General features: G+C 50.4%; 1 long non-coding RNA gene across 1 annotated transcript in view; it reads left to right on the top strand.

Moving 5' to 3' along the window:
- LOC139706487 (uncharacterized) overlaps positions 1-1788 on the top strand; it is a 3006-nt gene extending 1218 nt beyond the window's left edge. Inside the window, exon 2 of the long non-coding RNA XR_011708107.1 lies at positions 1490-1788. This is a non-coding gene — a long non-coding RNA (uncharacterized lncRNA). The remainder of the gene's footprint in view (positions 1-1489) is intronic.
- Positions 1789-17500: the final 15712 nt, after the last annotated feature.

Genomic DNA, 17500 nt, shown 5'->3' with positions numbered 1-17500 from the left:
GCATTGCACTCTGCCTGCCTCATCCTCCCGAGTCCCTGGGATTACAATCCTGTGCCACCAGGGGCATCTGTGTGCAAAATGGAGTTCGCAGACTTCTCTTGTCTCATTTCTTCCTCTGTTTTTCTCCTCCTCCTCCTCCTCCTCCTCCTCCTCCTCCTCCTCCTCCTCGCCCCGCCCTCCCCTCCCCTCCCCCACCCGCACCCTAACCTCCCCCTCCCCTCCCCTCCCCTCCGCTCTCCCTCTCCCTCTCCCTCTCCTCCTCCTCCTCCTCCTCCTCTTCCTCTTCCTCCCCCCATCCCCCCCCCCGCCCAAGTTAATTTGTCAATGGTTTCTTTTTAGCTATAAGTGGCGGTAGGATGACTCCACGAATATTCCTTATTTCAAGTGGGGACATTCTTTCCTAATCGGGAGTTCAGTTTTAATTGCATGCATCAAATCATTACTTGTGTGGGTCTGGGCTTTTTCTTCTCTTGGTGGTCAGTACCTGGAGAGGAATGTCACAGCCAGGGGGGGGTGCTCTTGAGTGTTTCTGCATTTCTGTCCTTCCTTGCCCACCAACTCAACTCTCGCTCGCTCCCTCTCTCCTTCCCTCCTTCCTTTCTTTCACTTTTGCTTCACTGTTTCTTTCCTGCTGGTGCTGGTGCTGGTGGTGCTTCCTTTCGGTTACTTTTCTTTATTTTTGTTCTTGATTTTTTTTTTTTTAATATTTGCTCCCCCTCCCCCGGCCTTTCTCTCTCTCTCTCTCTCTCTCTCTCTCTCTCTCTCTCTCTCTCTCTCTCCTCTTCCTGTTGCTGAAAGCTTGGCCCAATCCAATAAGGATGGCAAGGTCTTGAGACACAGGAAAAAAGGCTTATGGCAGCACTGGCAAAGCAAAAACACAGGGACTCTTCTGCACGTCAGCAACAACAGGAGGTTTTGTAGAGGAGATTCAAAGGCCACCTTGCACTTCTTCCTGGCCGCAGTTGTAATTCGGCTTCTTACTTTTGATAAGAGTCATTTCTGACATCCTCTGGTCTCCAAAGTCTATGTGACTTCAAGACTACGCTGGGCGTGGACTCAAGGACAGATAAGTCTGCCTAAAACAGGGAAGAAAGGTGATATGATTTCCACTGGATTGAATCCAGAAGTACCTAACCACCACCACGGAGTTACACCTCAATTTTTTTTTTTTTTTTTTTTTTTTTTTTTTTGAGAGGGAGTGTCCCTTGATTGCTCATGTTGGCTAACATCAAAGGAGACAACATCCTATCTCAGTCTGTGATAAACCCTGTGGTGGTGTTATCACATGGGGTGGGGGGGGGGGGTGTCCTTCCCCTTCCCCTTCCCCTTCCCTCTCTCCTTTCTCTATTTGCTGGTTAAAGCTCAAGGTCTCTGGAGGTTGCCTGAGTACTCCCAGGACCTCACCTTCTCTGGTGAGTAGCTGAGGTGGTGGTTGCTGGACACGGTCCTACCATTCTGATCTTTCACTACTCTTACTGTTCTCTTCCAGGACTTTTGGATCGACTTCCTTCTTCCAAGGATGGTGGAATGATGACAAAGATGATTTGGGACACTTTTTTTTTTTTTTTTTTTTTTTTGGTGGTTGTTTTTCCTCCCGGATGGCTGTCAAACCTGCAGCAGCACACACATCCGTCCATCTCGAAGTGAAGAATCTCTAAAGGATCTTCAAGGAAAGCATGGACAAGGAGGATTCGGTCCCGGGAGACTCTTGACACGAGATGGGAAATCCCCCCCCCCCCCATTTCTTCTGGAAAGTACCTAATACCAATAAAGACAGGACAAAATGCAGCACAGGCTGGCTGGCTGGCTGAGGTTTATGTAGCGCCGAGTAGTTCTACAGGTAAAATTGGATCCCAGAGCAACTGTGCAGCTACTCAGGGTCCTTGCCTTCCCCAACTGTCCCCTATGGGACCGAAGCTGCTCCCTCCCCTAAGGCTTTCTCAGTCAGCTAATCCTCCACACTTAGGAGTGGTGAAGGTGGGACACACGTTTTAGGCTTGCTTGGCTTCTTCAGTCGGATCTCATCTTGCCACCGGGTCAGAAACACAAGCATATACACGAGAATGTGCATAGCGACGGGTTTCCACCCTGTGGAACTTGGGAGTCCACAGTGAGTGGTCTGTGGTCTGAAAAGGGCAGCCTCGTTAGTTGCAGTCACTGAACGCTAGGTGGCGCAAAGCTACCGTCATTTTGGAAGGCCTGCCTGAGTTCCATTTCCAGTTTAGATATAATCTATCTACATGTGTAGACATAGATAGATAGATAGAGAGACAGACAGACAGACTTAGATATGTATATCTATATCCATATAGAGATCACTAAGCTGCAAGCCGCCGCGTCATATCTTCCTCTCTTCCCTCAGCCTACTGAGTCCCTGGAAAGACAGATGGGCACGGGCCTCAGTGCGGTTGTTCCCCCGCCCCCCCTCCCCCATACAGTAAAGTCCCCCGGAAGCACTGGGGGGCGGGGAGGACATATCGCTTTCACCCCTGGTATCTGATCACTTTCCTTAGCCTTTAACATGCCCCACCTAGGAGATAGCTTCTGTGCCTCTGCCCGACCCTTGGAATTTGAACTATAATCCACACTTCCCCCATCCCACTCACTCCAATTCCCCAGCAGTAGTCCCTCCCAAGGCTGTCACCACTAGAGGTCCATAGTAAACACCTTCCCCCACCCCTGAGAGTTATGAGGGAGGGCCTGGATGAGGTTAAGAGAGAAACAAACAAAAACAAAACAGTGATGTTTCCTGTGTGTGTGTGTGTGTGTGTGTGTGTGTGTGTGTCTAGTGTGTACCGGTCTGTGCACAAAACCCAAACAGGATGAATTTGGGCCTGGGAGAAGGAGAGGGAGGCCCTTCCTGGGTTTACTTTCTGGGGAAGGGAAGAGACAAAGGAAAAAAGGTGAGGGTGTTGCCCAGCAATCAAGACCGTTTGTGGATCAATGCCCAAGGCCCTGGGTCTCTTCCCCAGCCTAGCATCACAAAAGAAACAAAAGTAGTGAACAAAGAGAGACTCAAACAACCAAAACAGGCAAGGAAATCTCATCTCAAAGTGCCCACGGGAAAGGAAAAAAAAAAAAAAAATATTGAAGACTGCCGTGCTGGGCTGGGATGGGCTGGGGTCCTTTATATCTCAGCGTTGGAGTGCTCGCCTAGCATATTCGAGGCCCTGGGTTCCATCCTCGGCTCCAGATAAAAAGAAACTAATAACATAAAGGCATTGTTTCCAACTAGGCCAAATAAATAAATAAATAAATAAATAAAATCAAGACACTAGAAGAGACCTTGCTCACACAGAAAAAAAAAAAAAAAGCAGGGGGGGGGGGCAGATCAAGATGGAAATCACTCTACCCTTGGCATCCAATAGACAAATAAGGCTCCCCATACTCATGTCAGGGTTTCCTTGGTGGGGATGGAACTAAAAACCAGCCCCTCACACAGGGGCTGGTTTCTGACTGGAGCCTGGAACTGGGGACTGAACACAGACACAGTTTACCACTGAGCTAAACCAACATCCCCTTTTTATACAGATATTTTTATACATTTTTGGTAAATCCATTGATTTATGAGTTGAACCCAGAAGCGCTCACTTGACCACTGACTGAGCCACATCCCCATATTCAATTTATCTATCTATCTATTCATTTGTTTTCTGGCTTGCTTGCTTGTTCTAGTTAAAGCTTGGTCCCAGGGTTTCAAAAACTGACTTCCAGACCACTCACGTAGAAAGGAATCAAGCCTTTATTAAAGCACAAGTAGTGGCGACTGAGCAGAAGAACATAAAGCTGTTCCCCTGGCCAGCCCCAAACAATTGCAAGGGTGCCCCTTATAAGCCTGAAACCTGCAAAAGGGACGTTTTGGGGGGAGGGGGCGTCTAGCTAATGCAAGCAAGCCATGTTACAGAAGCGGGAGAGTGAAGTCAGGCGGAGGGACGCTCAGCCAATCACAATCAGCCTAGCCACTCCAGTGACAGAAGCATAGCCCCCCCCCCCCCCCCCCGTTATGGGCTAGTTACAGAAACAATGTCCCATCACGTAGTTCCGTGTTCTTAAAGGTTTCTATAGCACAAGGAAAAGAACATCTTGCCCCAGTCATCACCCTTCTACTTGGCCTGGTTGTTTTACAGAATGGAGACATAAAACAAAACGGAGTCCCATTTGCTTTTACTATCACAACTTTTCTTTTGGAGACAGGGGTCTCGCGAGGTTACTTTCTCTCGCTATGAGCTTACAATCCTTCTCTCAAGCTCCTCCTGATCCTCTGGGGGGGGGGGGGGGAGGACAGACATGAACCCCCAACCCATGCCTGGCTAAAACTTGCATTTTAATTTTTTTCCCCTTTAATTTCTTGAGTTGTAGATGGATGGACACACTATCTTTACCCTATTTGCTTGTGTGCCCCTTTGTTTTGGGTTCTGTGGTGCTCAGGATCGAATCCGGCGCCCCACACGTCCCAGGCAAGTGGTCTACTACCGATCTAAAACCCTAGCCCAAGCTTTGCATTCTAGAATGAATACATTTCCTTCAATGCTGAAGGAACACAGACATATTTATTGTACAACAAGCCCAGAGATCTTCACATCACATTGCCTAGAAGTCCTACGTACATTCATTGACCTTTGACTTTGGAAGCCACGTTCAGAATCTATGACTCTGGCCAGATAACTGCCACGATGTGGTTTTTGCTCACCAACAGTTGGACCTAGGTGAACAGCTTGGACTCAAGTGGACAAATACTCTTATGCGTTCAGAAAACACTGCCACTCACCTGGTACAGGAGTATTCTTTCAACAAACGATCACCAAACCCTTACTTACTCAATTAAAACTAACAGATGTGAAAACTGGTCATTAATGGCAGAGATCTTTTTATTTATTTATTTATTTTTAAAAATTTTTTTAGAGAGAGTGTGAGAGCGAGAGACAGAGAGAGAGAATTTTTAAATATTTATTTATTTAGTTAGTTAGTTAGTTAGTTAGTTAGTTAGTTAGTTAGTTTTCGGTGGACACAACATCTTTGTTAGTATGTGGTGCTGAGGATCAAACCCGGGCCGCACGCATGCCAGGTGAGCGGGCTACCACTTGAGCCGCATCCCCAGCCCCAAGCACAGATCTTTTTTTTCTTTTTTTTAAATCTGAATGTTACACCGAATGCGAATGCATATGTTAGAACTTCCACATGTGTCACTGACTATGGGATAAGTTTAGAGCTTCGATACAATACACGTTCTAATAAAAAGGGCACTAATTGGTGACCTCTCATGTAGGAAACCTATATGTCTTTAAGTGTACCGACTTTTGAAGAATAAAATAATCTCTCACACACAGCATACTACTCTAGTCCCCAGATGTGCACACATCTCCAGTGACAGACATGTGGGGTGATTCAGGAGAATCACAAGACTAACACAGCCTCAGCAACTTATGGAGCCCTGCGGTAATGAGAGAGAGAGAGAGAGAGAGAGAGAGAGAGAGAGAGAGAGAGAGAGAGAAGGGGGGGTAGGTGTTGGGGGGGGTGTTGCTCAGAGGCAAAGCATCTCAGAAGGAAGAGGGGGAATTTATTATAATAAGAAAACATAAGAACTGAACCTTTACAGCAACAAAACTCTGACGACTCTGCTGACACTCTGTTGTTCGAGGCCTAACAAGGTTATCAAACAGAAAAGTGATTTTCTGGATGGAAATTCTAAATATTTGTTAGCCAATGGGCAGATAACCGACCCTGAAAGTCAATATAGCCTTCACCTATGATTAGGGAGGGGGAGGGAAGGAAAAAGAGAAAGGAAAAAGGATATGGGTTTTAACATGAGCCTCAGTGGCTGAGCAGTGAGACTTATACTCAAAGCATATAAAGTGGACCCCTGTTACATTTTCTTTCTGACCCCCCCCCACCTCCCCCCCCCCCCCAGTTCCTTGATTTGACAGTTGGGAGAAAATTTTTTTTAAAAAGGACAACAACAGCAACAGACAGAAACCACAGCCACCCTTACGAATTTCTGAATTTACATGAGTGAATTACTCTTCTTGATTCTCAGTAACATAGTTTATACTTTTCATGGTTTTTGGTTTGTTTGTTTGTATGTAGTTAAAAAAAATCAGAAGAAATTATTGGTATTCATTGCATACAGAGTGACCCATGTTAGCTGGATCTTATCTCTCAGTTGCAAAGAAGGGGGGGGGGGCGAAAGGGGGGAGGGGTTGTTGTTGTTGGTGGTGGTGGTGGTGGTGGCAAAAAGCAACCTGGAACCTGCTTTACCTAGGCTACTGGTTTGATAAAGTCTTCCTTACATGGATGTGTTGTAGGGACAAATGAGGCAAGGCACCGACCGAACAGAGCAGGAAAACGGTTTTATTTGGCTGCAGCCAAGTTCAGAGGACACGGCTGGCTTTTGCTGTAATGAATTAATCCCCTGAGTTCAGGTAGTTTCAGAGTTTTCTACCGAGCATGTAAGGGGAGGGGCTCAGAAACTCATGGTCAGCAGAAGTTCACATAAAAGCAGCTTTTTCTCTCACTGTTCTGGGCATGTTAACCCCTCGAGGACAACACCTGAGAAGGGGAGAGCTTCTTCTCCCCTGTCTAGTCTCCCCCTGCCAGCTGTTACCATGGAGTCCAGTTGGTAACTTCTTCTCGTATCTTAAACCTGTAGACATCTCTGTGAAGTCCAGCTCAAGGCCAGAGGCCTTGTTTGCACATTTCTTCAAAGTACTATTCTGGATATGTTTGTGAAAAACTAGTAAGGGGGAGTGCTGGTATCTTCTCGGCCAGTGGCCAAGTAAACAGGGCGACACGAAAATAGGAAGTTTATCCACCTTGAGTTCTTTGGCAGAGACTCTTCGGCTGCCTGACAGACCTAAAACCAGTCTGGGTGAAGATTTCTGAAGAGGCCCAGTTAAGACTTTTCAGTGGAGAAAGGGGGTGCCACTTCAGATGATGAATCATCGCAAAGACACATTGGACTGACCCAAACATATCACATATTTTAAGATTCTTCTCATTCACGGCAAAGAGTAAGCAGTTTTACCTAACAATAGTTTGGTTTCAAAAGGCTTTTTTTTTTTTTTTTTTTTAAATCTAATCCCCCTGCTTTTCCCTTAGAGCTCTTCTCTTTTCTCTAGGAAAACTCTACTCTTAGTCAGAGGTCCAAATCTCCGTTCAAATGACACAGGGAAAAAAAAAGAAAATTCTCTCAAGCACCTGGCCCCCTCCTGCCCCGAACAAAAAAGTTCTGGGTGATCAATGAATTTAAGAGGCAGGAAGAATGGATCATTAACAGAAATGAACATAACCACAGTTACTACTTTCTAAGAATTGGAAAGAATTACCCAGGGCAGAGCTTCCAATTGAAACACTGTAATTATTAGAGAACAAACAAACAAAGAAACAAACAGACAGACAGACAAACAAAAACCCTGAAGTACAAGAGACTCTCCCCTTCTCTCTCTATAACTTACACTCTCTCTCTCTCTCTCTCTCTCTCTCTCTCTCTCTCTCTCTCGCTTGATTTTCAGTTTCTCACTTAGTGGAGCACCCCTTTTCTTTAGGATCAATCTCCTCCTAGGTTTCTTTTTATACCAAAGGGGGGCAAGTTACACATGATCCAGGAGAAGGAGGCCAAAGCAATCAGATTACTAAGGAACATCAGGAGAGAGAAATTAAATGCTGGTGGACACATTGAACCAATGCTGTGAAACAAATGATATTCAAATTAACCTCTTAGTTTAGTTTTAAACCAATCGGTCAGCATAAATGCAGAGTTAGAGAGACAAACTGACCCTTAAAACAGATACGCGAAACCATACTGGAATTTGAAACAGGTTGGGAATTGTGAACAGCCTGGAGAGGCCACATTTTTCTTCCTTCAGGGGCAGTGGGAGAGACTTTGCACTGCCTTTTGTTATGTAAATTAGAACTGAGACCTGCCCCCAAGCAAGCCCGGTTTAGTGTAAGAATCTTACTTCCCCGCCCGTCCTGATAACTGGCACCCCATCCTGACAGAAAACAAATTTTCCCTTGCAGACAAAGTGGTAGGAACCCAAAGAGGCTGGAACCACCCCTCCCCCTCCCCCCCCCCAAAGAAAAACCACAATGGCACCGAGAAGGAATAGTACAAGTACCTGCTCTCTCTAGGCTACTGATTTGATAAAGTTGACACTTTGTTGGGGGTATTTCAATCTCACCTTGACCCCTGACCTGCCCCTCTCAAGAGTTTGTGAAAGATGGATGCTGCTATTTCTCCCTGAGATTTGTGAATCTACAGGTTTATACTTTCTTTGGGTTTAATCCGGTTCTTGAAATGACTCCTGGCAGTGGCCAACATGCCCGACCTCCAGCTTACTTTTGTGTTGTTCAGAGAAGAGTTGTGGTGTGATTTCATCTTTTAGACTTTGTGGAGATTTGGTTTATGTTCCATTCTACGGTCAACTTTGGTAAACATTCCGTATTCGCTTTAAAAGAATGTCTGCTGTGTGGTGGTGGCCTTGCAGTGTTCTGAACATGCCCATTAGGTGTGGGTTGTTCGCGATGTAGTTCTGCTGTCCTTTGTTACTGATTATTTATTTATGGCCTAAGTCGTCAGCTGCTAAGGGATGAGTGTTCTCGCCTCTTTGCCATAATAGATTTATCCATCGTTTCTTTTAATTCTCTCTGGTTTTCATGTAGGTATTTATTTATTCATTCATCCATTTATTTATGTATTTATTTATTTTTCAGCTGTAGATGGACACAATATCTTTATTTTTATTTATTTATTTTTATGTGGTGCTGAGGATGGAACCCAGGGCCTCACGAATGCAAGGCAAGCACTCTACCACTGAGCTACAATCCCAACCCTCATGTAGGTATTTTGAGGTTATTGAAAGACTTGCACACTACCTTAAGATTGTTGAATGCTTCCTCAAACATCTGACTGTTTATCAATGTGCTATGTTCCTCCTACGCCTGGCAGTGATTGTCTTGTGTGTACCTTGAAGTCATACTGAAAATAAAATAAATAAGTGACTGGGTACAGTGGCCTATGCCTGTCATCCCAGACACGCTTCTCTCTCTCTCTCTCTCTCTCTCTCTCTCTCTCTCTCTCTCTCTCACACACACACACACACACACACACACACACACACACACACAGCCGAGGCAGGAGGATCGAGAGTTTAAAGCCACCCTCAGCAAAAGTGAGACACTAAGCAACTCAGTGAGACCCTGTCTCTAAGTAACATACTAGATAGGTAGGGCTAGGGGATGTGGCTCCGCAGTCAGTGAGTGCCACTGAGTTCAATCCCTGGTTACAGGCCTCCTCCAATAAATAAACAGATAAATATATACATATGTTTATTTTGTTTATTTAGGTGATGATGATGATTTTAATGTGGTGCTGGGATTGAACCCTGTGCCTCATACGTACTTGGTAAGTGCTGTACCATTGAGCCACAACACCAGACTGACAACACCATGAAGTGCTCTTGCTCAGACTGTGGTCTCTCCTGTGTGGCTGGGGAGGGCAGGGGTTGGGTCCATTTAGGGCTGATAGATATTGGTTGCACTGCTACTTCTTAGATGAAACAGTGCGTAATATGTGCACACAGATAAAAATGAAGGTAGAGATGGCAAGCTTTCTCCAGCTTGATTTATCCCAGAGCATGTGGTGTTTCAGTCTAGGGCAACAGACCATGCTTTTTAGCCAAGGCAGCCTCACTTAGAGCCCTGTTACAGCTTCTTATTACCAAGTGCCTAAATGTAAAATTTGGCTCCGTGATATTGATAGATCAATAAAAATAAAAATACAACAACAAAAAAAAAGAAAGAAAGAAAGAAATAAAAAGATAAAATGGCCAAACAGACAAAATAGAACTCCACAAGGAAGAATCCTTTTTCCTATTATGATTAGTATTCTTTTTTTTTTTTTTTTTTTTTCTGTTTCGTAGTACGTTGTCGGTGGACAGCACACCTTCTTTCGATTTGTTCCTTTTTGTATGGCGTGCTAAGGCTCAAACTCTGTGCTAGGCCGGTCCTCTGCCACTGACCCAAAGACACAGACAGCCCCTAGACAAGAAAGGATTCTCAGAGGCTGGTCATCTTCCAATTTTTTTTTTGTACTGAAAAAGCAGGAAACACAAAGCCCAAAGACAAGCAGATCAAATTCCCAAGCAACCGATTTCAAACTGATTTTTACATGTTTCCGTCAATTCCTACATAGTCTGGATGGATCCAACCGTGGCCTATCAGTCAGTCGGCCTGACTAATTGTGGCTTCACCGTGGTGGTTTCGGTTTTGAAGTCCCACACCGCCGGATTCTCTAGGGGTGCTGGGCAGACTGCCGGCGCCTCCTGCTGCTGCGGGGGACCCTGGCGCGGGGTGGGGGGGGGGGTGGGGGTGGGGGTGGGGTGGGCAGCTGGCGGGACGTGTCCAGGTGACTTTCTACGACCCCTGCTAAGCGGATCTCGCTGACACCGACCGAGGTTCCGCGTCCCTTCCGCCTGATTTTGTTGACGGTTTTCGAGCTCCCCCTGGTGGCCGCTTTTATAGGAGCGTCTTAATCCACTTCTGAGAAGTATCTGTTCAGGTCCTTGGCCCATGGATTGATTGGATTATTTGTTTGATTCTTTTTTTTTTTTTTTTTTTTTTTTTGGCTTTTTGTCCCCCCCCCCCCCGTTGTTGTTGTTGTTTCGCTCTGGGACAAGGGCCCACGCTTTTTAGCCAAGGCAACCGCTCTTAGAGCCCTGTTATAGCTTCTTATTACCAAGTGCCTAAACGTAAAATTTGGCTCTGTGACCCAATGGAAAATGACTTGCGGTTTAAGAAAATGCTCAAAAAACAACAAAAAACTCAGGTAAACAGATAGGTAAATAGACGGCCATTTGTAGCGGCGGTGGAGGCTGCGTTCCGCAGGCGCTGCGGAGAAGCTCAGAGGAGCCAGTCCCCGGCCGCTGCAGCCCCTGACCCCTGCGCTCAGTCGGCTTCTCTGCGCCTCGGGCAGCACCAAGTCAGCCCCGGGGCTTGCTGCCGCGCCCAGAGTCCTTCCTGGCAGCTCCCGGCGCTCGGGACCCCCGCCCGTCCGCACACGTCCCCGAAGCCGGGCCTAGGGCGGGCGGCGGAGGCTCGGCGCGGCTCGGCGCGGCACGGCCCGGCTGGGCTCCGCAGTTTTGAAGAAATCTATACGTTTCAAAGACAGATTCTCAGAGTAAAGGATCGTGATGAGTTTCCAATGATTTTAATTGGTAATAAAGCAGACCTGGATCATGAAAGACAGGTTACACAGGAGGAAGGACAGCAGTTAGCATGGCAACTTAAAGTAACATACATGGAGGCATCAGCAAAGATGAGGATGAATGTAGATCAAGCCTTTCATGAACTTGTCCGGGTTATAAGGAAATTTCAAGAGCAAGAATGTCCTCCTTCACCGGAACCAACTCGGAAAGAAAAAGACAAGAAAGGCTGCCATTGTGTCATTTTCTAAGAATCCCTTGAATTTTAGCTACCAACTCCCAGGAAAAGCCCTCATCTCCTCCTCCTCTCCTGATGGTTTACCTCATGTTGGTACCTTTCTAGCCTTAGACAAATGATCACCGTGTTAGCCTTAGACCAAGAAGCCGGCTAATCCTTTCCAGACCAATTTAAAGGAAACACTAAGGCTGCTTCAAAGATGATCTGATTCTTTCTAAATACATGTCTACATATACAGACATATTCTTCTTTTAAGGGCTTACATCTTAATAGGGATGAATCAGTTGTGCAACCTAAGCTGTTTGCTAAGCTGAAGTTTTAGGTTGTGAAATAATTTTTAACTTCTGGAATCATATTACCTACTGTTATTCTAACATCCACAGGAGGGTTTTTTTTTTTAATATGAATTTTTTGCCTATCTTTAAAGATTTTGATGTCAACCTTACATAACCTTAAATACACTGAACGGAGTTTACAAAATTGAGACATATCAGACCTTTCTTGATACTACAGCTTTTCTTTCCCAGTGGCCAAAATACCAAAATACCTATTGTATTTATGGATTAAAACCTGCTTCTCGGGGCTGGGGATGTGGCTCAAGTGGTAGCGCGCTCGCCTGGCATGCGTGCGGCCCGGGTTCCATCCTCAGCACCACATACAAAGATGTTGTGTCCGCCGAAAGCTAAAACATAAATATTAAAAAATTCTCTCTTTAAAAAAAAAAAACAAAAAACTGCTTATCAAGCCTGTGATGACTCCTCCTCTTGAAGATGATAGTGTTCTATGTGGCCAAATATTTGGACTCATTCTGGACTTGGGCATCTCAATGTGTACTTGGTTTCTTAATTTAACTCTTTCACAGCCATGCTAAGGATAAGAATGAATGATTTCTGTCTGTCTTCCTTTTCAAGTATTTCAGGTTTAAGGCATTCCAAAAAAACTAAAGTTGTTTTTGTTTGCTGTCATATAAAACACGGAATTGAGCTTTCCAGAGTCACAGATGGTTAATGTTTTTGCTATGTACTTTTGTGCATTATTTTCTTATTGAACTATTTAACAAGTATTTTTATATGTTTGTAAGCAAGTATGCTTCACAGCATACCTTGTGTATATGTAAAGATAAGTATTTAATTCTCACTGTTCACTTTTAACTGACAAAGAAAAAAAAAAGTGGAAACCACAGAAACTGTGGTAGGACTTTTACTTGCTGGTCTGATCCTGGTTGTATCTATCTTTGGCCAGTTTTATCCCCATTCAAGAAACCTTCCCAATCGAATACAACTGGATGAGACTCTGAAATCATTTCAATATCCCCTGCTATATATTGACTGTTATATCAAGTATTAATTGTAAAACTTGTAATTGACAATTAGTATAACTGTGGATGGCTTCTGATTTTGTTTTAATTCTGTGGATTCTGTTTAAGCAATTCAAAAGTATGTTCCTGATTGTGAGATACTAAGTGGTATGGCAGAGTTGTCACTTTATTGAATGTGTACAACAGTCCCATGACCTTTATAGAGCATACCCTTGGATAGCTTCAGGTGCTGAAATTAAAGTTGATCTGTTTTCACAAGATGAAAAAAAAAATTGGTAAATAAAAACACAAATACAGATAAGAATTAATGGGCTGGGGATGAGGCTCAAGTGGTAACGCGCTCCCCTGGCATGCGCGGGGCGCTGGGTTCGATACTCAGCACCACATAAAATAAAATAAAGATGTTGTGCCCACTGAATACTGAAAAACAAACATTAAAAAATTCTCTCTCTCTCTCTCTCTCTCTCTCTCTCTCTCTCTCTCTCTCTCTCCCCCTCCCTCTCTCTCCTTCTTTTGTCTTTAAAAAAGAAAAATAAGTAAAAGTTAAAAAAGGGGCTGGGGATGTGGCTCAAGTGGCAGCGCACTCGCCTGGTTGCGTGCGGCCCGGGTTCGGTCCTCAGCGCCCCATACAAACGAAGATGTTGTGTCCACCGAAAACTAAAAAGTAAATATTAAAATTCTCTCTCACTCTCTCTTAAAAAAATAAAAAAAAAATGTTTATATATGTATATAAAATGTGGCCAGACAAAATAGAACTCCACAAGGAAGAATCCTTTTTCCTATTATGGTCAGTATTCTTTTTTTTTTTCTTTTTTCTTTTTTAGAGTAGTTGTAGGTGGACAGCACGCCTTCTCTTGACTGTGTTCCTTTTTGTATGCCGCGCTAAGGCTCAAACCCAGTGCCTCCTATGTGCTAGGCCGGCCCTCTGGCACTGAACCACAGACACAGACAGAGGAGGAAGGATTCTCAGAGGCTGTTCATCTTCCGGTTTTTTTTTTTTTTTTTTGGGTACAGAAACAGGCGGAAACACCAAGCCCAAAGACCAGCAGATCAAATTCCCAAGCAACCGATTTCAACGGGTTTTTACACGTTTCTGTCAATTCCTCCATTCTGTGGATGGATCCGACCGTGGCCTAGCAATCTGCCCGTCTGATAGTGGCTTCACCGTGGTGGTTTCGGTTTTGAAGTCCCACACCGCCCGTGTCCCCGGCCGGATTCTCTAGGGGTGCTGGGCCGATCTGCCTGCGTCTCGCGCCCGCCGCTGTGGGGGGCCCTGGCGGGGCGACCCGGCTGGTGGGATGTGTCCGGGTGACTCTCTACGACCCCTGCGGAGCGGATCCCGCTGACGCCGCCCGAGGTTCCGCGTCCCTTCCGCCTGATTTGGTTGACGGTTGTCGAGCTCCACCTGGTGGCCGCTTTTATGGGAGCGTCTGATCCTCGGAAGTCGCCAAGGCGTGATATTCGGTGGCGGTGGCCGAGACAGAGATCCAGGAGTTGGGCGGCGCCAGCGGAACTGTCTCGGTCGCGCTGGGCTGGGCCGTTGTGGCCCGTTGGCGGTATACTGGACCGGCAGGCTTTGTGTGTGTGTCGGTTGTCTCCTCTCCCTGCTCGGTCCGGGCCGCGGGCGCCTCGGGTGGCAGTCTGAGCGGTTCCTTCGCCGCCACGGGCTTCGCTTGGCCCCGTCTGGGTCGGTCGCCGGGACTCCTGTGTTATTTTTCTCCCGCTGCCTCTCCCTCTCCCTCTCTCTCTCACGGGTTTTGGCCGCGTGGCCGCGGGGCTGCGCCGGGCGGGCCAGAGGGGTGTGCTTGGCCGGCCTTGCCGCATTCCCTCTTTGGGGGCCCGCTGCCCGGGGCTTGTCCTGATGGCTATGCCCGGCGTCCTTCGGTGGTGGGTCGCCTTAGCGTGTTCCCCGGCCGCCCCCCGGTCCTGCTCGTTGGAGATGGTGGTCCCCGTCTCTTGTTTTCGCCTTCGTCCACGAGGGTCGACCAGTTGTCCCTAGGGGCTCTGGAGCTCGGTGATGGGCTCGATATCGCGGTGTGCTGACCGCGACTCTGTTCAGGGAAGGCGGCAGTGCTGAGTGAACTGTTCCCCGTTGCCCCGGTCGCGATTGTTTTGGCCCGAGTTGGCCGTTTTCTGCCATCGGGTAGGTGCTGACACGTTGTCCTCTGGCGCGTGCCGCCAGAGGGAGGGAGCTTGGGCCTCCGGGTGCGTGCCGGGCTCTGGGCTGATGGGGTGGCCCGGACCCGTTCCCTCTGGAGCTGCTTGCCTGGGCCTGCGTGCGACGGCTCTTTGGCGCACCTGGAGTGCCCTCGCGGTGGTGGTGCCACCTCCGGCCGGCCGGTCTTCTGGCGCCGGGGGGCGGTGGGGGAGGTGGCGGGTGGTCCTTTACCGCCCGTGCGCTCCTCGCTGCGGGCACCGGGGGCGGTGTGACGACGCTCGTTTCCATGGCTCTGAGTCGCGCGTGTCAGGCGTTCCCCGTTCCGTGTCGTCGGCCGCTCTCCCTGGGGTGTGGGGCCGGTGAGGCCGTAGCAGGCTCCTCTTAGAAGCGGTCCTCGCCGGGTCTCCCCCTGCTCCCTGGGTCTCTCCCGCCCACTCTGCTGATCGATGTGGTGACTCTGCGCTCTCCTGGGCTGGACCAAAGCCGCGCCAGGCGAGGGACGGACATTCATGGTGAATGGGCCAGCTCTTCTCGTCCTGCCTGCGGGTCCCTCGCCTTGCCTCCCCGCCCGTTCGCGGTGCGGGGAAGGGCGGGGGTGCGGAATCCGGCCTCGACCTCGCTCCCGGGGTCCTTTGACGTAGCGGGTGCTTCTCGCTCGCCGCCCGCTCTGGGCGGCCAAGGGCCGTGTGTGGCCCTCCCCGCGCCGGGGAGGGCTGCCGCCGTGCTGCTTTGGCGCGACGGTGCGCCTCTGCTTCGGTGCTCCTGGGGCGCTCCGGGTCGTTTCCTGAGGTGCCTGAGGCTGAGCCGGTGTGTGCTGTTCCCGATCCCAGTGCCGCTGCCGCGGCCGGCCGCCGCCTCGCTGTCGGTCTCGCCCCGTCTGCGGGGGTTTCTGAGGCGAGTGCCCGAAAGGAAGAGCGTTGTTGCTGCGCTCCGGGGATCGAGGCGGTAAGCTCGGCAGCGTTGCGCGTTCCCTCTCCGGGGGGAGCGGGTTGCGTTGTCGTCCCCAGTGCCGAGTGGCGTGGGGAGTGTTAGGCGAGCGGGCGCCCGGGCGCTCTTCCCCACCTCCGGTGGGGGAAAGGAGACGTTGCCCGGGCGTTTGAGCGATTGTGGCGGGACGCCGAGCTGGGGCCGGTCCGGTCCCCGAGGCGATGGGGCTGTGGGTGTCCCCGGCCGCGAACGCTCAAGAAGCCTTGTGCTTGCCCATACCGCAGATCCCCCTCGTTGTCTCGGCGGCCGGTTGGGAGAGGGGCTGGGTCGGGTGCCGCCCACCCTCAGTGAGGAACGTTTCTCTAGCGATCCGTGAAGGGCGTGCCTCGTGTGGGGTACCGGATTCCCCCATTGGCCGCCCCCTGCCTTGTGCGCTACGCTACCGTCGGTGGTGTGTGTAGGCGAGAGTCCCCCCCTTCCCGCCGTCTGGGAGGGCGGGGGTCCGCCGGCCCCCCGCGGGTGGGGGCCGAGCGCCTGCTCTTGGTGCCTACCGCGGCCCACGCCTCCCCCCCTTCGAGTCGGGGGAGGGTTCCCGCTGGGCCTGGCCGGGCCCTCTGGCGCACGTGGGGCCACCGTGTGGGCCGCTGGTGCCTGCCGCGTGTGTGCGCGCGGGGGCGGTGGGGCTCTGTTCGCGCAGCCGGGGGTTGAGGGGCCCCGTCCCCCCTTCCCCCTCGCCCGCTGCGAGTGGCCCTCTGCCCGCTCCCGGTCCCGAGCCGGCGGGCGGCCTGCGTGCGTGTGCGCTGGCCTGGGGCGCGGCCGCCGCGGCCCCCCCTGGGAGCGTTCCGCGGGCGGCGTGGTGAGCGAGCGGACCCTGGGGCCGTAGAGGCCCAGGTCGTGGGACTCGACCGGCACGAGGTGTGGCGTTGCATGCTGGCGTTTGGCGTCCAGGCGCGTCTCGTCGCGTGGAGGGCCACCCTGTGGTGGCGGGGCGGCGGGTCTCGTTGGGAGGCTCCGGGGCTGGGACCGGAGGCCGGGTTGGCGTCGCAGGCGGTGCGGGACCGCCCTCGCGTGTGGCGGTGGGACCCCGCTTGTTTTCCTGGCGGCCCGACTCTGTGCCCGAGGTCTTCTCCCCGGTTTCCTCTCCGCGTTTCTTTGCCCCTCGCTGCCTCCGGCGCGCCCTCCATCCCGGCGGTGTTGTGCCCCCCTCCTCGCCTCCGCCGAGCCTCCCCCCCTGGCTGACTGGTCGCGGCCGCGCTGCCGCCCCCTCCCGGGCGTGTACCGGGTGTGGCGGTGGGCACGCTGGACGGGCGGTTGTCGCTGGGGATGCTCGTCACGGTGTGCGGGTTGAGGGTTCGGGGGCTCCCCGCCTCTTGCGGCGGCGGTGGGGCGGTGGGGCCCTGTCCCCCGCGAGGGCCCTCCCGGGAGGTTGGCTGATGCAGGGAACCCGGCCGGCGGCTCGTCCGGGGCCACGCGGGACCGCCCGTGCGCCTAGTGTGTGCGCTGGCGGTGATACACCGTGTGCCGCCCTGGGTTTGTCCGGCCGGTGCGGCCCGCGCGGCTCGGCCAGCTCTCTCCGGGCGGGGCTCCTCCGCGGGTGGGCAGGTGCCCGCTCCCGTTTCCTGCCGCCCTTCTGGCGCGCCGCTCCCCACGCTGGCTGCAGC

The sequence above is a fragment of the Marmota flaviventris genome, chromosome 7, assembly GCF_047511675.1.
Source record: "Marmota flaviventris isolate mMarFla1 chromosome 7, mMarFla1.hap1, whole genome shotgun sequence".
In the NCBI taxonomy this organism is placed as follows: Eukaryota; Metazoa; Chordata; class Mammalia; order Rodentia; family Sciuridae; genus Marmota; species Marmota flaviventris.
Note: the sequence above shows the minus strand (reverse complement) of the source record. Positions and strands in the feature narration are given on the sequence as shown.